Here is a 19,345-nt window from a genome sequence, read left to right as displayed (position 1 = left end):
ATCTTAGTTCTGCTTGGTTAGGCGTAACCTGCCCGTGGCGGCACGGCACCCATGAAGCCGCGACCTCTGGCTTACCCAACTTGTGTGCTAATTAAAACATTCAGTCTCTCAGAGGCCCCGGAGGCTAAATTCGACTTAAAAATGTCTGCGTTGGTTTCGCTTTTATTTTGCACGTCAACTCGATCAAGTTCACAAATTTTGAAGTGGCCCCCCGTACAACTAAATTCAAAAACCAGTAGAGAGTTGACTGTCAAACAGTAAAACAACAAAAGCAGTACACCAGCAACCAGCTGCAGGCTGTACAGTACGGTATATGATTGTGTAGAAAGATGGGAATGTAACCAAACCAAGTAACCGGCGGATCATAAAAATTTTCCAAAATAAAGCCCTCCGAATTGTCGGTAATGCACATATTTACCACGACAATGCCACAATCCACAGTGTCCTCAACATACCGTGGGTAACGGAAGTGATCACTGAGAGTAGCACCAGGTACCTCACACGTCTGCACCAGCACGACAACAACCTAGCTATTGGCCTGCTGGACAACAGCACAACCACAAGAAGACTTAAAAGAGATCACCCGCTGGACCTCCCCTGGAACTAAGCAGCTAGACATAACAAAACTATTCATAATAACATAATTATAAGATAACTGAAATAAGATTGCCAAGTACCCAAAGAGGAAATTTAATAATTGTCTGCGAAAGACAGATCTTATATATATATATAAGATATATATATATTCCTTGTTCTTTTTATACCCGGTACTCGAAGAGTAAATAGGGTTTTGTATTTGTGCACAAAAGTAGATGTACATACATACATATGTAACGCACAGAAGTAAACGTTTCCGACCCCATAAAGTATACAAATATATTATTGATCAGCATCAATAGCCAAGTTGATATTGCCATTACTATTTGTCCGTCTGTCCGTCCGTTCGTCCATTCGTCTGTCCGTCTTTTTTAGCGCCTGGATCTGGCTACAAAATCTTGCTTCCAGATGGCTGTATGCTCAAGTGTACAAGTGAATTTCAAAATTTCGTCCCGCCACCTTCCTCCAACGCAATGGGATGTAGATGTTAATGAAAAATGTAGAAAAAATGTTAAATTCGGAAAAAAAAAAAACAATAAGGTGATAAGGGTATAAAAGTTGTGACGCGTAAGAAGCGTCTCACACGTCCCTTCTCGTTATATTTTTTCTTTTAGAATAGTTTTGGGATTTTATAATATACTATACCTTTACAAATTTTCTTCACGTTCCGCACTGAATTTGCCAAAACCTTTTATATTTGCGTCATGTATTGTACCAATTTTAATTTTCTTTATCGAGCTGGGGTTTTTGCATGCGGGTGCTAATCGTTTTGAACCCGGCGACGAGAGACCTACATACATACATACATATGTACATAATAATCCTAAATCCAACTAAATCTCTCTCCTCTACACTCTGTGTAGCTCTGGGTGCGAGCTAAAAGAGCGTGTTGGCGTGAGAAGTTATGTACATAGATGTAGATGTAAATGACAAATGTAGAAAAAATGTAAAATGTCAAATATAAAATTCGAAAAAAAACAATAAGGTACAGACACTGATTGAGTACCGGGTATAAAAGTTGAGACGCGTAAGAAGTGCCTCACACGTCCATTCTGGTTTTTTCTTATTTTAGTTAAAAACTTCTCAAATTTTCCTTCACGTTCCGCACTGTATTTGCAAAAATATTTTATAATTGCGTCATGTATTGTACCAATTTAAATTTCTTTATCGAACTGGGGTTTTTGCATGCGGGTGCTAATCGTTTTGAACCCGGCGACGAGAGACCAACATATGTACATAATAATCCTAAATCCAACTATATCTATTGCCAAACTTGTATGCCATGGGCAAGGCTAACCTTGGAGGCACGAGCTCACATTCCGAGCTTGATTTGATTTCGGTTTCTATTCCGGTAGCTTTATTATGATGTGACATGGCTTGTTTCCACTAGCCGTTGCTTTTCAACAGCTTTGAGGAACTCCCTCCCGAAAACTGAAATCGATTAACCCTGCAAAAACTGTACGACTTTTTTGATCAGTTGATTGAACTTTAAAAGGTTTTCCCACTAGACAAAAGTCTCTTGAAAGCTCAGTGTCAAATTAGTGTGTGTGGATTTCTTGTTGGGTGGGCCTCCTGCTCTCCTGATTGATTGACAATGATTGACAACTAAGAAAACGAGGAGGAACGTTGTGAGACGCGTCTTAAGCCGCGTCACAACTCTTATACCCGGTACTCAGTACTACATCTGCACCTTAGCGGTTATTTGTCAAATTTTACATTTTCTCTTCATCTGTCATCTACATCAACAACACTACTCACGCCAACACGCTCCTTTAGCTCGCCACCCTCCCCTAGAGACACACACTGCAGAGTCAGGGCAGAGGCAGCGGCAGAGTCGTGGCAGAGGATGAGTCAGAGACGTGTCAGGGGAAGAGGCCTCTGCCACTGCGCGAAGCAGAGTGTGAATGAGAGAATGTGTAAAAGCAACAAAAGCTGCTGGACAGGGTGGGTTTAGCCACTGCAACTGAATTTCTTCATTGTGGCCATAATAATGGTGATCAGATAGATATGGTCATTCCCTACGAAATGGCGTTTTTAGTTTTCTTTTATCTTTAAAATTGTAGATTTGGGAGGTTTTCGCCCTTTTGCGGGGGCGGAAGAGGGCGTGGCTCATTTTTGAAATACACTTGTAACAGTGTGAGCATACAGAAGTCTGGATGCAAAATTTGGTGGCTCTAGCTTTTATGGTCTCTGAGATCCAGGCGCTCAACAAGACGGACGGACAGACGGACAGACGGACAGACAGACATGGCTCAATCGACTCGGCTATTGATGCTGATCAAGAATATATATACTTTATGGGGTCGGAGACGTTTCCTTCTGTGCGTTACATACAACCGTTATGTGCACAAATACAATATACCCTATTTACTCTTCGAGTACCGGGTATAAAAATGTGTCAGTGTCCGGCAGTACATACATTAACAGACAGCAGCAGCATTTCGCTTGGCACATTGAACGGGCTTATTATGGCAACAAATCAAGGCAAACGCCACCTCGTTGTAGAAGTAGCAGAAGTGTGGCTCTCGGAAGTGGTTTCCACCCACTGGAAATAATTAAAATCGATTTCGTACATTCGATAACAATAAGTGTGTGGCCCCGGCCAATGTTGTGGCCTTTGTAATTACGGTTACTTTGTGTGAGATTCTGCAGTAGCAGTGGCAAGGGCACAGGCACATGGAGCAGCAGCGCTCCTCGGTCGTCTTGGCAGTCAAGAAAGTTGAATGATGTGCAATCAAAATCAAGTTGAATGTAGCACTAAGACCCTTATGAAACATTAAGTTATCGTCTCTGACCTAAAAATTTTAATATGTAAAAGCAAGCCCAAAACCCCATACCACTCGATGACTATGCGGCACTTGAAATTTGTTTAAAACCAAATAAGGAAGTAATCAAACCGAATGTCAATTACAATTACACACGCATTTAGAGACAGAGACAGCGTCACAGACCCCGTCGTACTTGCAATAAATAAATCCAATTTAACATACGCCACGTAGGCCCGGGCACCAGTCGCCTCCGAAATTTAATTGCAGTGGATTTATTCGCCTTGATTTCCAGATCGACAAACTATAAAAAAAATATATGTACAAAAACAAAATGTACGCACTAATTACATTAATGAAGTTCAAACACACAGAAAATTTAAAAAACTGAAACGAATTACGCGGCATGCATACACCTGTACAGACCTGTACATTCCCCCTCTGAGGGGGGTTTGGCATGCCTCTGGGGAAGGTCAAGTTCAAGCGCCAAATGTGTTTTATATTGTTTCTTACATTAGTGAAAACATTTTTTGTTTAATTAATTTTTAATACAACATCTGTTCGTTCGGTGGTTTCTTGTTTTGACAAGCAACGTAGACGTTGATGATGATGTGACAGGCGGCACGGCACGGCACGGCACGACGCACAGCACAACTTGGGTGGTTCTGGAGGCTAATTGTGGCAGTTATGGGTTGTGGCTTTTGGCACTCAAAAAGATGCTTAGGTGCTATTTATATGGCCTTGGGTTAGTTAGGCTCTAAACTTCCGTAAGAGTGGCAGTCTTAGACAAGGGAAGAGCTTCCCTTGAACTTTTGTCTGGACGTTGATATGCAATGACTGCACTCACCATCAAGTGGCCCATGCGAAACCAAGCCAAAGCCTGTTACGCGTGGAACCCAGCAGAACGCAGCCCTCCTCCCGCACGCGCGGCGCGATTAACCGAACCGGTCGCGAGCATGCAGGAAAGATAGATGTTAGGCTAATATTCGAGGAAAATTAGAACCAAACACAACTAAACTAGAGCAACTATAGCTGAGCAAGCAAAATTATCAAAGTCAAAAATTAAACTAACTAATTAAAAAACCAAACTAAACTGAACCTTAATTTTTGTGTTTATATTTCTTCAATCTCCTTTGCTTCCACTAGTACTAATAATCGTTTACAAATTATCATATAATTTGTATACACATATTTTTGCGATTATCTGTTCCATTTACCATCATTATTGCGGGTGACATTTCACTGTAAACAGTCTACAATTGCCATAGCATACCAATTCGTTGAACCATCTACCATCTCATTGGATTTAGTGCACTCTCATTGCCCTGAAATGCCGAGTGGTCGTGGTTCACCTTGAACTTGGACACAGTGCAAGGCACGAGAGAAGCATCCACAGAGATTTTCCATTTTAATGCCCTTTCCCTTTTTTCGGACGGTGCTTGGTGTTGGTTTCGGTGTCCGTTCCGGCAGTTGAGTTATGAATACTTTTAGTGACCAAAAACAAAACAAAAACGAGGAGGAACGTTGTGAGACGCGTCTTAAGCCGCGTCACAACTCTTATACCCGGTACTCAGTACTACATCTGCAACTTAGCGGTTATTTGTCAAATTTTACATTTTCTCTTCATCTGTCATCTACATCAACAACACTGCTCACGCCAACACGCTTCTTTAGCTCGCCACCCTCCCCTATAGACACACACTGCAGAGTCAGGGCAGAGGCAGCGGCAGAGTCGTGGCAGAGGATGAGTCAGAGACGTGTCAGGGGAAGAGGCCTCTGCCACTGCGCGAAGCAGAGTGTGAATGAGAGAATGTGTAAAAGCAACAAAAGCTGCTGGACAGGGTGGGTTTAGCCACTGCAACTTAATTTCTTCATTGTGGCCATAATAATGATCCAATCGGATCCCAATTTGGTGATCAGATAGATATGGTCATTCCCTACGGAATAGCGTTTTTAGTTTTCTTTTATCTTTAAAATTGTAGATTTGGGAGGTTTTCGCCCTTTTGCGGGGGCGGAAGAGGGCGTGGCTGATTTTTGAAATACACTTGTAACAGTGTGAGCATACAGAAGTCTGGATGCAAAATTTGGTGGCTCTAGCTTTTATGGTCTCTGAGATCCAGGCGCTCAACAAGACGGACGGACAGACGGACAGACGGACAGACGGACGGACAGACAGACATGGCTCAATCGACTCGGCTATTGATGCTGATCAAGAATATATATACTTTATGGGGTCGGAGACGTTTCCTTCTGTGCGTTACATACAACCGTTATGTGCACAAATACAATATACCCTATTTACTCTTCGAGTACCGGGTATAAAAATAACTGAGTCACTCGAGCAGGGTACCAAAAAAGCCCACAAAAAATTAAAGCCACGAGCTCTGCATTTTTGATATGAAATCGGTACTCGAAGAGTAAATAGGGTATACTGTATTTGTGGGGAATAACGGATGTATGTAACGCACAGAAAGAAACGTTTCCGCCCCCACACAGTATATACATACATACATACATACATACATACATATATTCTTGATCAGCATCAATAGCCGAGTCGATAGAGCCTGGTCTGTCTATCCGTCTGTTCGTCCGTCTTGTTGAGCGCCTGGATCTCAGATACTTTAAAAGCTAGAGCCACCAAATTTTGCGCACGAGGCAGAGTGTGGAATGAGGGAATGTGCAAAAAACAACAAAAGCTGCTGGACGGGGTGGGTTTAGCCACTGCAATTTACCTTCCTCATTCTGGCTATAAGGTTGATCCAATATGATCCCAATTCGGTGATAGATATGATCATTCCCTATGGAATGGCGTTTTTATAACCGTTACTCGAAGAGTAAATAGGTTATATTGTATTTGTGCACAAAGTGGATGTATGTAACGCACAGAAGGAAACGTTTCCGACCCCATAGAGTATACATATTCTAGATCAGCATCAATAGCCAAGGCGATAGGTCCATGTCTGTCTGTCCGTCTGTCCGACTGTCCGTCTGTCCGTCTTGTTTGTCGGTTAGTTCTCAGAGACTATAAGAGCTAGAGCCACCAAATTTTGCCTCCAGACTTCTGTCTGCTTACACTGAAACCAGTGTATTTAAAAAATTAGCTCGGCCTCGTTAATAGAAAACTAACGAGAAGGGACGTGTGAGACGCATCTTACGCGTTACCACTTTTATACTCGGTACTCAGTCAGTGTACCTGTACCATATTGTTTTTTTCGAATTTTACATTTGACATTTTACATTTTTGCTACACCTGTCATCTACAACTACATAACTTCTCACCGGACAGACGTCTCTAACAGACGGACAGACAGACATGGCTCTATCGACTCGGCTATGAATGCTGATCAAGAATATATATACTTTATGGGGTCGGTAACGTTTCCTTCTCTGCGTTACATACATCCACTTTGTGGACAAATACAAAATACCCTATTTACTCTTCGAATAATAGCAAGAAACATAATATCTGTAGTCTGCGTTGCTTGGATCGGGGGACCAACGACCGTCCTCGAATGTCTTCAGCTTTAGCTTCTTTTGGGTCTCCTTACTGGCGACACATCCGTATTTTCTTTTTAATATATCTTGTTTAAATGTTAAACGGTAGCCACTTTTTGCGTAGCTCAGAAGTTGATTTTGTTATTATGCTGTTGTCGAGTGATTAATTGTAACTTTGTATAACAGATCAACGTAGTTTTTTCATTTGCAAGCTGATTTTCAATTCCCGTAGTCCAGTCGTTGACCGCTTTGGCCGCGACCTTGTGTCTTGATTAGTATTAAATTTAATTTGTGGTTGCTCCGGGACGCTGTTGGATGCTGTTTTAGATTTTTCTGGTTTTTATCTGCCGCTCTCCAAGGTTATGATTTAGAATACAAAATCAGCTAGTACAAACGACTTTGGCAACGAACTTGAGCTGGCGATTGTTTATGGTGAGTAAACATTTGATTCGCATTGATTTTAGGGGGAGCGCAGCGGATTCTGAGTTGCTTGCATTTCGTTCCACCGCATCTTATAACGTTCGTTTGCTATTTTATTTGCTGAGATTGAATCGTTGGAATGCATTGCGGAAATTTGTTGGTTATTTATAGAAAATTAAAACTAAACCAAAAAAATGTCCGCGTTCTTTTATACGGATTGCATTTATTCTAATCTAAGTCTGGAAAATGTACTTTTCTTACCTTATTCTCAGAATCGATTTTCGTATATTTTATGTTCCCACTTTATTTTTAAAAGTATTCTCCGAACTTTATGCACAAAATTTAACAACTCTTTAAAGTACACATTTAATATTCGCCTGAATCTTTAGTGCATATGTATTTATTTAGCATAAAAAGTAACTACCTAAAGCCCCCCAAAGCTTATCTAATGATTTACCAAGATCTTGTGTACACATTTGGAATGGTTAAAAGTGCGGATTTATGTTTCATTTACTATGCATTATTCAACGATATTTGTGTGTGCGTTTTGTGGCTAATTTGGCACATCATAAAATATGTTGACTTTAGTCTGCGACTCTCTGGCTTAGCAAACGAGTATTGCAATAGAGATGTTGTTCTATGAATGTTTGTTATCCAAATTTGCAGTCTGCCAGTTGAGATCTCCTGTCCGTCTAAATGCCTGAATGGATGGAAAGATCGCGGAGGCTAAGTCGTGGTGATTTGGCGATGGGGGTGGTGCGTGGCACGGTAGTCGCTTATAGGGATTAAATTGGCAAATTAAATATTAATTACTCACCAGCCGGCTATAGATGCTAATTCAATTAGCGGACACCACAGCTGGTACCAGGTGCATATACTTTTATACTTTTTATACCCGGTACTCGAAGAGTAAATAGGGTATATTGTATTTGTGCGAATAACGGTTGTATGTAACGCACAGAAGGAAACGTTTCCGACCCCATAAAGTATACATATATATAGTCTTGATCAGCATCAATAGCCGAGTCGATAGAGCCATGTCTGTCTGTCCGTCTGTCCGTCCTGATGAGCGCCTAGTACTCAGAGACTATAAGAGCTAGAACCACCAAATTTTGCATCCAGACTTTTGTATGCTCACACTGTTACAAGTGTATTTAAAAAATGAGCCCCGCCCCCTTCCGCCCCCGCAAAAGGGCGAAAACCTCCCAAAGCTACAAAGCTGTAGGGAATGACCATATCTATCAGATCACCAAATTGGGATCTAATTGGATCATTATTAAAGCCACAATGAAGAAATTAATTTGCAGTGGCTAAACCACCATGTCCAGCAGCTTTTGTTGTTTTTTTCACATTCTCTCATTCACACTCTGCTTCGCGCAGTGTTTACGGCCTCTGCCTCTGACACGTCTCTGCCTCTGTCTCTGCCGCGTCTCTGCCCTGACTCTGCAGTGTGTGGCTCTAGGGGATGGTGGCGAGCTAAAGGCGCGTGTTGGCGTGAGCAGTGTTGTTGATGTAGATGACAGATGAAGAACAAATGTAAAATTTGACAAATAACCGCTGAAGTGCAGATGTAGTACTGAGTGCCGGGTATAAAAGTTGTGACGCGTAAGAATCGTCTCACACGTTCCTTCTCGTTATATTCTGACTTTTTTGAGTGCTCTTTGGAAAGGGTATGCTAGTTTTGAATGTACATAAATATGGAATGCATTTTCTGTTAGTTTTTATTTGAGAACATTTTTCAAATGATGTAAATGAAATTTCATTGGATTCGATGAAAAAATTACACATACACGAAAGTCTACATTAGTTTCGAATGAAAATAAATATACCGGAATTCGGAATTTTTAACAATTCAATCCTCTAACCTAATAAACCCATAAATATTTCAGACTGCTCTAACATATAGAATTAAGAGAACGGATGGGACGGAGTGGAACTCCATGTGCTTGTGCTCCTTGAAATAGGTTTATTTCTAAAAGGATTCAATTGCAACTTAGATGCCAAGTAAATATGCATGATTCAAATCCAAAAACAAAAGTTTGTTCACGCGTTTGATTATTTTGCTTCCATAGAAATTATAAATTGGCAAGGGTATCTAAAATCTTTCTTAAAGTCTATGAATTTGCAATTATTATTATACCCGGTACTCGAAGAGTAAATAGGTCATATTGTATAAGTGGGGAATAAGGGATGTACATATATATGTAACGCACAGAAGGAAACGTTCCCGAACGATCCGAACGACCGAATGACCATTTCTATCACATCACCGAATAAGGATCAGATTGGATCATAATTATAGCCAGAATGAGAGTGGCTCATTTCAGTGGTTAGCCCCTACCCATTCCGACAGCTTTGTTAATTTTTTGCACATTCTCTCATTCCACACTCTGCCTCATGCAGTGAGCTTATCTTGGGGAGGGTGGCGAGCTGAAAGGGCATGTTGGTGTGAAGTGTTGTAGATGTAGATGACAGATGTAGAAACAATGTAAAATAAAAAATTTGTAAAAAGCCACTAAGGTACAGATATATTGTGACTCGTACGAAGCGTCTCACAATGGTTTATACTCGTTCTGATTAACATTGTGTGAGGTCATTTCCAAAGTGAACCAGTTTCGGAATCAGTTTCAGGTTCGTTTTCGAAAGTATGCCAAAGTATGGTCGAGCAAGGTCCCTGATCAGGAATATAGCCCTGTACGCTGCGTCCAAGGGGCTCCAAGATCACTGTCATGTTTCTCATTTTTGTTGTTGTGGACTGTGCTCTCCGCCCTGATCTTTTGAGTGCACCCATGAAGAAATTATAAAAAGGAGGTCTCGTCAGCTGCGCGTCTTCATTCGTTTTATTTCCTTAGAGTTCAGTGTTTGTTTGCTTGTCGACGCGGAAGGTTGGGAGCGGACCATTTTTTTTCGCAATTATAACCCCTCCCTAGGCAAAACATGATATTTTATTATGTGCAGCAAGAAAGGTGCAATTTATTTTAGAACTAAGAGCCTAAGAAAACATATATTTATTTAAAAACAAGCAGTAAATTATTAAAAATCATAATAAATCAAATAATCAGCATACTCCATTGCACTATGGTCCCAATGACCACTTTTCTGGGCAAAAAGCTAATTTTTAAAAGTTAAAACCAAGACGCGGCTTTTGGCGATCTGTATTAGAAAAAGATTGACCATCAAAGCCGCGTACCAGAAATGTTCATAGATGGCGCCACTTTAGAAAAATATGCTGCGAAACCCAACGGTCATTATTGCACGGAATGTGCAGTGAAAAATGAATAATTTTATTGCTGTTTTTAATATCTCATAAATAAAATTAACTGATCCAATTTTTTGGATGCATTTTATTCAGTAGGGGTTTTTCTACTTGTTTTGTAATGTGAACGGTATCTAGTGGTTGACGATGTCTTCATAATTGTATGTCAAAGTGAGGCCTTCAATTTGTATCAGTTCGTAGCGATAATAATTTTTTTTAAAGTTTTTTTAATGGAGTGCCAGCTAGTCCCACCTTGAAACCTATTGTCTGTCGTAGAGTACAACTCTTACAACTCTTTATAGATCATGACCTCAAATGAGAAATTTCAATGTTTTTGCCGTTTGGAAAACAATGAAGAAGAAAATTGTGAATTAGGGTACCTTTTTGCATTGCATTTAAGCCACAGTATTAGTCACTAGCTTTTTTGGAGGGCTTGAATGTAGCCAGTGTAATATTGTTTTATAATGGAAACTGCTGAAAAGCATGCTTTGTGGGAGAAAAAATTCGATTATCTTGATTTTTAAGTTGTTTTAATTCGTGCTACTTTTTCTTGATCTGCTAAACATATTCCCACCCTTGTTTTGCTTCTAGTATGTTGGGAAAAAAAAATTAAAAACCGTGTTTCCCCTAAAAAAAGGAGCTGCCACGCCCATTTGTTCAAAAAACCTTCCTCTTCCTCTTCTTAACTAATATCAAAATAACTAAATCCAAAAATCTTGATTCGTTCGCGAGTTATTAATTAAGTACACGAAAAATGGTCATTGGGACCATAGTGCATTGTCGGTTCGCTCACACTTACAGCGCAGAGCCCTTTCCCTCACACTTATTGACAGCATTGTTAGGGAAGAAACTAAGCAGACGAGACCTCCTTATATAATTTCTTCATGAGTGCACCATCAATTCACACTCACTTAGCAGGCAATTAGCAACAGGAAAAGCTCCGGCTCAGAGTGAAACTAAACAAGGTGGTCTCGTCGAAAAAAGTAGACTACCAGCCACGCTGTTAATAAGTGCGAGTAATAGGGTTCTGCGCAGTAAGTGTGAGTGAAACGACAGTAGAGTCTGCTGATTACCCCTTTGAAGGCAACGTAAAAAGAAAACGAGTTTATGTTTGTTTTATAATTTGACAAGCAAACACGCACTGAACTCTAAAGGTTCTTTTAGACGCTGGGTCCGAATCGCCGATTCATGTGTACGTGTGATGCTCACAGTCTCATTTCACACATACAATCTCAATGATTCAAAGAATATCAAATCTAATTAGATATTTGCGCAAAGCGTGTAAAACGACCTTAAGGGCGCAAAACGAAGAGAAGGCAGCCGACGAGATCACCTTGTATTGTTCTTCATGGTCCGGCTGGCCCCCAAAGCTTTTTGATCGCTCCCGCTCACGTTTTCCAATCGTGCTCTCTGCCTGTATTTGGTCGGGTACCGAGTGCCAAAGCTTACTCAGTTTTCCGAAGACAGACGCTTGAAGCGGACGCAGAAAAATAATACGTAAGGCGGACACGTTGCGCAGGCGCACTCGACGATAGATCAGCAAAAGCAAAAACCACCAACGAATACGAAACGGATTTGTGTTTTTTCAGTTGTTTGCTTTTGTTTCGTGTGTGGTGTGTGTTATGGCATGCAAAACGCATGGTTGTAGAAAAACTTGAAGAAACGAAAAGAAAAAGCCAAAAGACGACAAAAAGTTTGGCAAAAAAAAAAACAAAAGTGGCGCGCTCAATTCCAAATTTTTATAATTTGAAAACGGTAATGTAACGGTAGAAAAATAGTTTTGGGAGCTTGTCTAGTTGCTTTCATTAGTGCTTTGTGGTTTTTTCTGAATAAGTATTAATAATTCAAACACATAAAACAAACCGAAAAATATCAAATCTAATTTGCGGGCATCTTAAAAATAATTAAAACATACATACGTATGTACATATGTGTGTATGTATGTACATATGTACATACATATAAAACCAAAAATTGAGCAAATTTCGGCAATAATCGTAAAAAGTTAATTAAACGAGTGAAGCCACTCCTCACGTTGCAGTTTCGGTTTTTATATAAAAACATGTGCGAAATAATATGCAATGTGCTCAAGCGAATTTAATTAAAATTAAAAAGTGACTCATTAATTTAAAATGTATATTTAATGTATCTTCAAATTCCAAAAAGCGCTGTACTAGTATGAGAAAATCCAAAATTAAAATTTGCACACACAAAGAACGCTCTTAAAAAACTCGTGAAGCGATCTGCCGCATATGGCTCTCCCTCTCTGGTGTGTGTGTGTGCCAGAGATGAAGTAAAAAACGTTCACGTTGTGTTGTTGTTCAGTTTTGATGCACATTTTTCCCGTTATCCTTTGTCTGTCCCGTCTCTCTCTTATTCATCAATTGCTTTTGTTTGTTTTTGCCTTTTGATTATTTTTTCGCCCTTTTGGGCGTTTGTGCCTATAGGGTGTTTTATCGTTTGCTTTGCCCTTTAGTGTCTATGTGGGTGAGTGTGTATGAGTGTGTGCATCTGGTTGTTTTCGGCTGCTGATGCGTTTTGACTGTGTAATTTCCATGGCATGAGGCGTAGGCAGGGCAGACACTATAGGATTACTGCATCTGCAGTTTCATTTCCTACATACATACATATGTACATATGTACATACATACATATGTGGTAGATGATTCAACTTGTTCGCATTCGCGTGTATAGCTACTGACAGCACACCAAACTGACCAGCGCAAAAATAAAAACAAAAAACTACAAGCTTAATCAAGAAAGATGCTAACCGAAGTGTTTGGTACCCTGTAGGTTGATCGATACTGAGTGTGTGTACCTCATGTGGTACTGATATAATTTTGGAATGAAATTCTGGGGGAAATTAAAAAGGTTTAGCTGAAAAATCAGATCGGAATTAAATAATTTTACCATCCCCATTTGGGAAATACTTCCTCCTTGCATTCTCTTCTAAATTTTGGTAAAAACTATGCCACCCTCTCTTCAGCCAGGGTATCAAAACAGAAACCTAAACATATTGCACGAAAAAGCCGGTTGAAGGCGACTCTTACATATTTACACGCTCCAGCGCTCATTGAACACACACAAAAAACTACACCAAAAGCAACCGCAAAAACAACCAACAAAAGCAAAAGCAACAAGGCGACACAAAAACCTGTAACGCAGGCAGAGGAGTTTTTAGAGACATTTGCAGAGGGGAAGCCCCACCAGTCCCCGAGCCTGCACTAGGTACAGCTGCGTGTTCATTACGTCAATTTCATGTTTTCTTCATTTCCTCAACAAACAGCAGAGGAGGCGAACAGGTAGAGCTAGGCAAAGAGAAGAGAACCAAGAAAACCGAAGGGGGATCGTCAGCAATTTCACTTTCGTTGGACTTGAAAATAATTAAAACGAGGAGGGACGTCTGAGACGCTTGTTACGCGTCACAACATTTATACTCAATAGTACACTAGTACCTTAGTGGATTTTCAAATTTTACATTTTACATTTTTACTACAAACGTCATCTACATCTATACGCCAACACCCTCTTTATCTCGCCCCTCCCCTAGAGCCACACACTGCACGAAGCAGAATGTGGAATGAGAGAATGTGCAAAAAATAAAAAAAGCTGTTGGACGGGGTGGGGGGTAGCCACTGCAAATTCATTTCTTCATTCCGGCTTTAATAATTTTCCAATCTAATCCCAATTCAGTGATCTGATAGATATGGTCATTCCTTACGGAATGGCCTTTAGATTTCTTTTATCTTCAAAATTGTGGACGCAGCAGATTTTCGCTCTTTGTGGGGGCGGAAGGAGGCAAGGATAAATTTTGAAATACACTTGGATCAGTGAGAGCATACAGCAGTCTGGAGGAAAAATTTGGTGGCTCTTGTTTTTATAGTCTCTGAGAACTCGCCGACTAACAAGACGGACAGACGGATGGACGGATAGACAGACAGATATACATATGTATGTATGTATGTATATACATAGCTGGCATACATAGGCTCTTGATGCTAGGTCAGAAACTGACCATACACTTTATGGCGTCGGAAAAGTTTCCTTTTGTTTCCATCCACTTTTGTTCACAAATACTATATACCCTATTAACTCTTCGAGTACCTGGTATAAAACAAAACACAGCTGCAGTCAGTGGTTAGTCTTGGAGAGACTTATTGGTGACAGAGGAGAGAGAGAGAGAGAGAGAGAGAGAGAAAGGAAAAGAAACAGTAAATGAGAGTGAGAGTGCGCTGCAGGGGGAAGCTGCGATGATGCCACTTGCTTTACGGGCCCGTTTTTGCTGGTACAATGGCCAGTGAGGTGGAAAATGAAATGCGTGCGCTGCTACTTGCAGTGGAATGGCTTAAGGCCAATAACCCAATTAGTGCGTAGAGAATTACAGAATAAAGAAATAATTGAATAAAATAATGAAAAAGTATGTGAAATATTAAAATTGAATTATAAAATCAATTTTTCATCCACTTTTGGGGCATTTTACCACTTTTTGTGGCAATAATTAATAACTTCCAAACGAAAAAATATTTTTTTATTTGGTTTTTTGATATGAGTTAATAATCGTGAAAGAAAAGTGTGTTGAAGAAATGGGCGTAGCAGCGCCTTTTCTTCAGTGTAAAATCGAATTATTATATTATATTTAAATTAAATCAAACAAAAAATAGTGGAAATATGCAAAGCAGTGCCAAATTATATTAAAAAAGCTTTCCAGGATTTAAAAAAATTGAAAACTATATGATAGTCGGATTTTTACATTGACTTCTCCGTATACTGCAAGCGGCTGCTTTTCCTTGAGTTGTAGAAATGTTGGACAGAGTGGCATTTCAGTACAGAGATACTAATCATGTCTCCAAAATATTATAAGTGTAAGATTGTACCCGAGTTTAGCCAATCTGCTCAGTTTTTTTCGATTTGTTTCAATTTTTTCGGGAAATTGTTCACTTTAATCGAAAAAGTTTTTCAAAGGGTCTACAATAACCCTAATAGTTCTCAAAACCGCTCAAAATCACTTAAATGCAATGCTAATTGGCATCCTCTTTTATAATTTACTTGGTCACTGAGTTCCACCTTGCAAACGACTCAGAATTTTCTAACCTTAGGTTAATTTACAAAAATTTTAATATCTGCCAAAACGCAGAAAAGCGCAAACAAAAAAATAAAATGGACATAAATTTGATTAAGGATTGATAACTCTACAATATCCATTAAGTTTAATGCTTCCGTGGGCTAACAGACACTTTGTAAGTGTCTTCAAAGAAAAATTGTCATCACAAATATAGTCTTGTTGAAAAACTATCCATTAAACATATTATGAGATTCATTTAAAACTCAGAAACACATTTTAAAAGCCTGCGGAATCAAGAAAATTTAAAAAAATGCACTTAAATTGATCAAGTACCCACTTTTTTGAGATTTTAACTTAAAAAAATTCTTGTTCCGATCATTTTTGTTTATTTATATCAAACAGCTGACTTTAACAGCTGTTATCTTAGCAGTGGTGCGCACTGTTAATTTTTTGGGTATGTAACATTAAAGAATGGTGTTCTTTTTTTGTACATGTATCGGTTACAACAATATTATTTTTCGACTTTTGAAAAATAAGTTTCGGCCAGAAAAAGTGGTCAAATGTCCCAAAGTGCAATGTGGGTGGAGACAGGCAGTAGTTTGGAAAGAAAGAGAGCACGTGATATTTAGGAAAATAGCGATCTTCCGTATATATGTACATATGTACATATGTATGTCAGAGAAAGAGAGCTAGTGCGAGTGAGAGCCCACTCTTTGTGTGCGCGCTGCTGCCATTTTTTCCTCTACGTGGCTATTCAGTTTCATTTTGTAACTGCAATGTCTCTGTTTCCATTGTTGTTTTTGTGCCAGTGTTGTTGCTGTTGGTGTCGCTAAAGTAATAACGTAATAAGCTTACCGATTTCCACATGCAAGAGACGCTGCGAACGCGTTGAGCTATACGTTTTGGTGCCAAGTCCAGCGTCGACGCTGACCGCAAAGCAGCCACCGCAATATAGCCTCAGAAAAAAATCGACTGCGACTGCATTGTTGTACGCTTCGCAGGATAGTGTCTTTATTCTTATACCCGGTACACGACGAGTAATATGGTACATACATATGTATGTGTGTATTAACATACAAATGTACATTCATTCATTGTATTTGTGCTCAAAAGTGGATATGCATCGCACAGAAGGAAGCGTTTCCAATCCCATAAAGTATTGATCAGCATTAAGAGCCGAGTCGATATACATATGTACATACATATGTATGTAGCCACGTCTGTCTATCCGTCCGTCTGTCCGTCTTGTTTGTCAACTAGTTCTCAGAGACCATAAGTGCTAGACCAACTAAATTTTGCATTCAGACTGCAAAATGGATGTGCAACATCCATAATTTTGAATATAAGAGAAAAACATAAACGCAGTTTCGTAGAGAATGGCCTTATCTATCAGATCCAGGAACAAAGATTGGATCATTGCATTAACCAGAATGACAGAATTCATGTCCAGTGTCTAGTCCACAAATACAGTGTTTATTATTCTCTCTCGCTGATGCAGTGTGCCGCTTTGGTGGAGCTAAAAGGGCTTGTTGGTGTGAAAAGTGATGTAGATATAAGAGATGTAGAGAAAATGTCAAATGTAAAATTCGAAAAAATCATAAGCTATATGTATGTAATATGTACATACATACATATCTGTGTAAATATGTGTATGTACATGTGTATGTACATATGTAATGTACATACATATATACTGACTGAGTACCGGGTATAAAAGTTGTGACGCGTACGACGCGTCTCACATCGTTCCCCCTCGTTTTTTTACATACATTTGTTCCATAGAAAAAGAAGAGCTAATTTATAAGTCATTTATGAATATAGTTTTATGAGTTTCTTTCTAACACTGCAAAGTGTTTATCAATTTTAATATTTATATAAACGTTCGCTCGGAAAGTGTATCAAAAGTCTAGCCAATAAAGAGCGTCGAATCATTTTTGAAACACACTTGTAACAGTGTGAGCATACAGAAGTCTGGATGCAAAATTTGGTGGCTCTAGCTCTTATAGTCTCTGAGATCCAGGCGCTCATAAGGACGGACGGACGGACGGACGGACAGACAGACATGGCCCAATCGACTCGGCTATTGATGCTGATCAAGACTATATATACTTTATGGGGTCGGAAACGTTTCCTTCTGTGCGTTACATACAACCGTTACTCCCCACAAATACAATATAACCAATTTACTCTTCGATTACCGGTTTAAAAAGTTACTGAAAATTTTGAACTCAAAAAAGAGTTGTTTGCCGAACGAACACCAGAAATAGAATGGGGAATAAAAGTTGTGAACAGTTCTTTTTGGAACGCATTTAGAACTGGTGGTTGTTGTTATTTCAACTTCGTTAAACGCTCGGGTCTCGCTTCCAGCAGTAATTTCCGAAAGAAGCATTACAGAAGACATCTTTGGCATGCATCTAGAACCGTTCCTTGGGAATGTATGGTGTATGCCTAAAATAACGTTCCGTAGGAACCTATTAAGAACCGAAAAGAACCCACATACATACATATATATGTACCAAAAAGATTTACATTTTCAAATGCATTCCTTTTATTAGATTGCATTAAATATAGGCCATGTTACAAGTAAATGAAAGAAACCCGTAAGCATGTATAAATTGTCCTTGGGCATTTCCATTTTTTTGGCCGTGGTGCTTTAATCCCTTGTTTGGTATTTAAAAAATATAAAAACGGCATATATGGAACTATTACTTAAACTATATAAAAAAGGAAAGCTCACCGCATTTATGTTAAGGAACGGTGCAACTCATGCTTTGTTTTTGGCTGAAAAGTGTGATCTAAAAGAAAAGAATTAAATAAATAAATTTAAAAGTGGCATAGTATATGACGACAAACTGATACAGTTATACATTCTTACATTTTTACGCCATCGTTGAGGTTTTGTTAATATGTACATATGTACATATGTGCATGAAATATGTAAATAAATCGGTAATAATTGTTTCTTTTATATTCTTTAGATGCAGTCGAACTGCCAAAATAATCTGCCAATGCTTAACTGATAAATTAGAGGTTTCATCGCTTAAATTTCACCTTTTCACAAATTGTTCACAAGGTCCGACTGGTGTACACTAAGGTTACATACACACTTGCATATGAATTTACATACATTTATGTCTACATATATATGTATGTACGAATGAATGTATATACTGAGTACCGGGTATAAGAGTTGTGACGCGTTCAAAGCGTCTCACGTTAGTAATCGTTTTTGTTTCTGGTGACGTCAGCCAAATTCTAATTATAAACAAATCAATGTATTACCGGGCTTTTTAAAATAAAATGCAACGTCTGGCGGCGGTGGCGGCAGCAGTGTTGACTAGTTAAACCCGTTCATTGCATTGCATTTATCAAGGAAAACAGTTTTTGGCATTTTAAAAATTGGCAGAACAAATAAATTGTTGCGAAAAAACTAAAACAAAAACTATCTTGGAAATTGAGAAAATGTAAAAAATGGGGAACTAGATTTTTGCCAGGAACAAAGGATTTTTTGGTTTTTTTTTTTAAATTGCAAAACAATTTAAAACAGATATTAGAATTCCAAATCAAATGAAAATATAGATGCTAATCGTTTTTTAAAAACCTTTACTATATATTAGTTAAGAATTAACTACATACTTACATATATGTACATATGTACATATTAAAGAAAACACTTGAAGTATATGTACATAAACACAACATTTATACCCGACTCAGTCAGTATATCTGTACCTCAGTGGTTTTTTT

At 39.0% G+C, this 19,345-nt stretch overlaps 1 protein-coding gene across 1 annotated transcript in view; it reads left to right on the top strand.

The window, feature by feature from the left end:
- Positions 1-11,987: 11,987 nt before the first annotated feature.
- The window catches only part of LOC117900833 (dual oxidase maturation factor 1), a 29,810-nt gene continuing 22,452 nt past the window's right edge, over positions 11,988-19,345 (top strand). Inside the window, exon 1 of the mRNA XM_034811342.1 lies at positions 11,988-12,291. The gene's annotated coding sequence lies outside the window, so the exon portion shown is untranslated. The remainder of the gene's footprint in view (positions 12,292-19,345) is intronic.

The sequence above is a fragment of the Drosophila subobscura genome, chromosome U (genome assembly GCF_008121235.1).
Source record: "Drosophila subobscura isolate 14011-0131.10 chromosome U, UCBerk_Dsub_1.0, whole genome shotgun sequence".
Lineage (NCBI taxonomy): Eukaryota > Metazoa > Arthropoda > Insecta > Diptera > Drosophilidae > Drosophila > Drosophila subobscura.
This window is presented reverse-complemented; position numbering and strand designations above follow the sequence as displayed.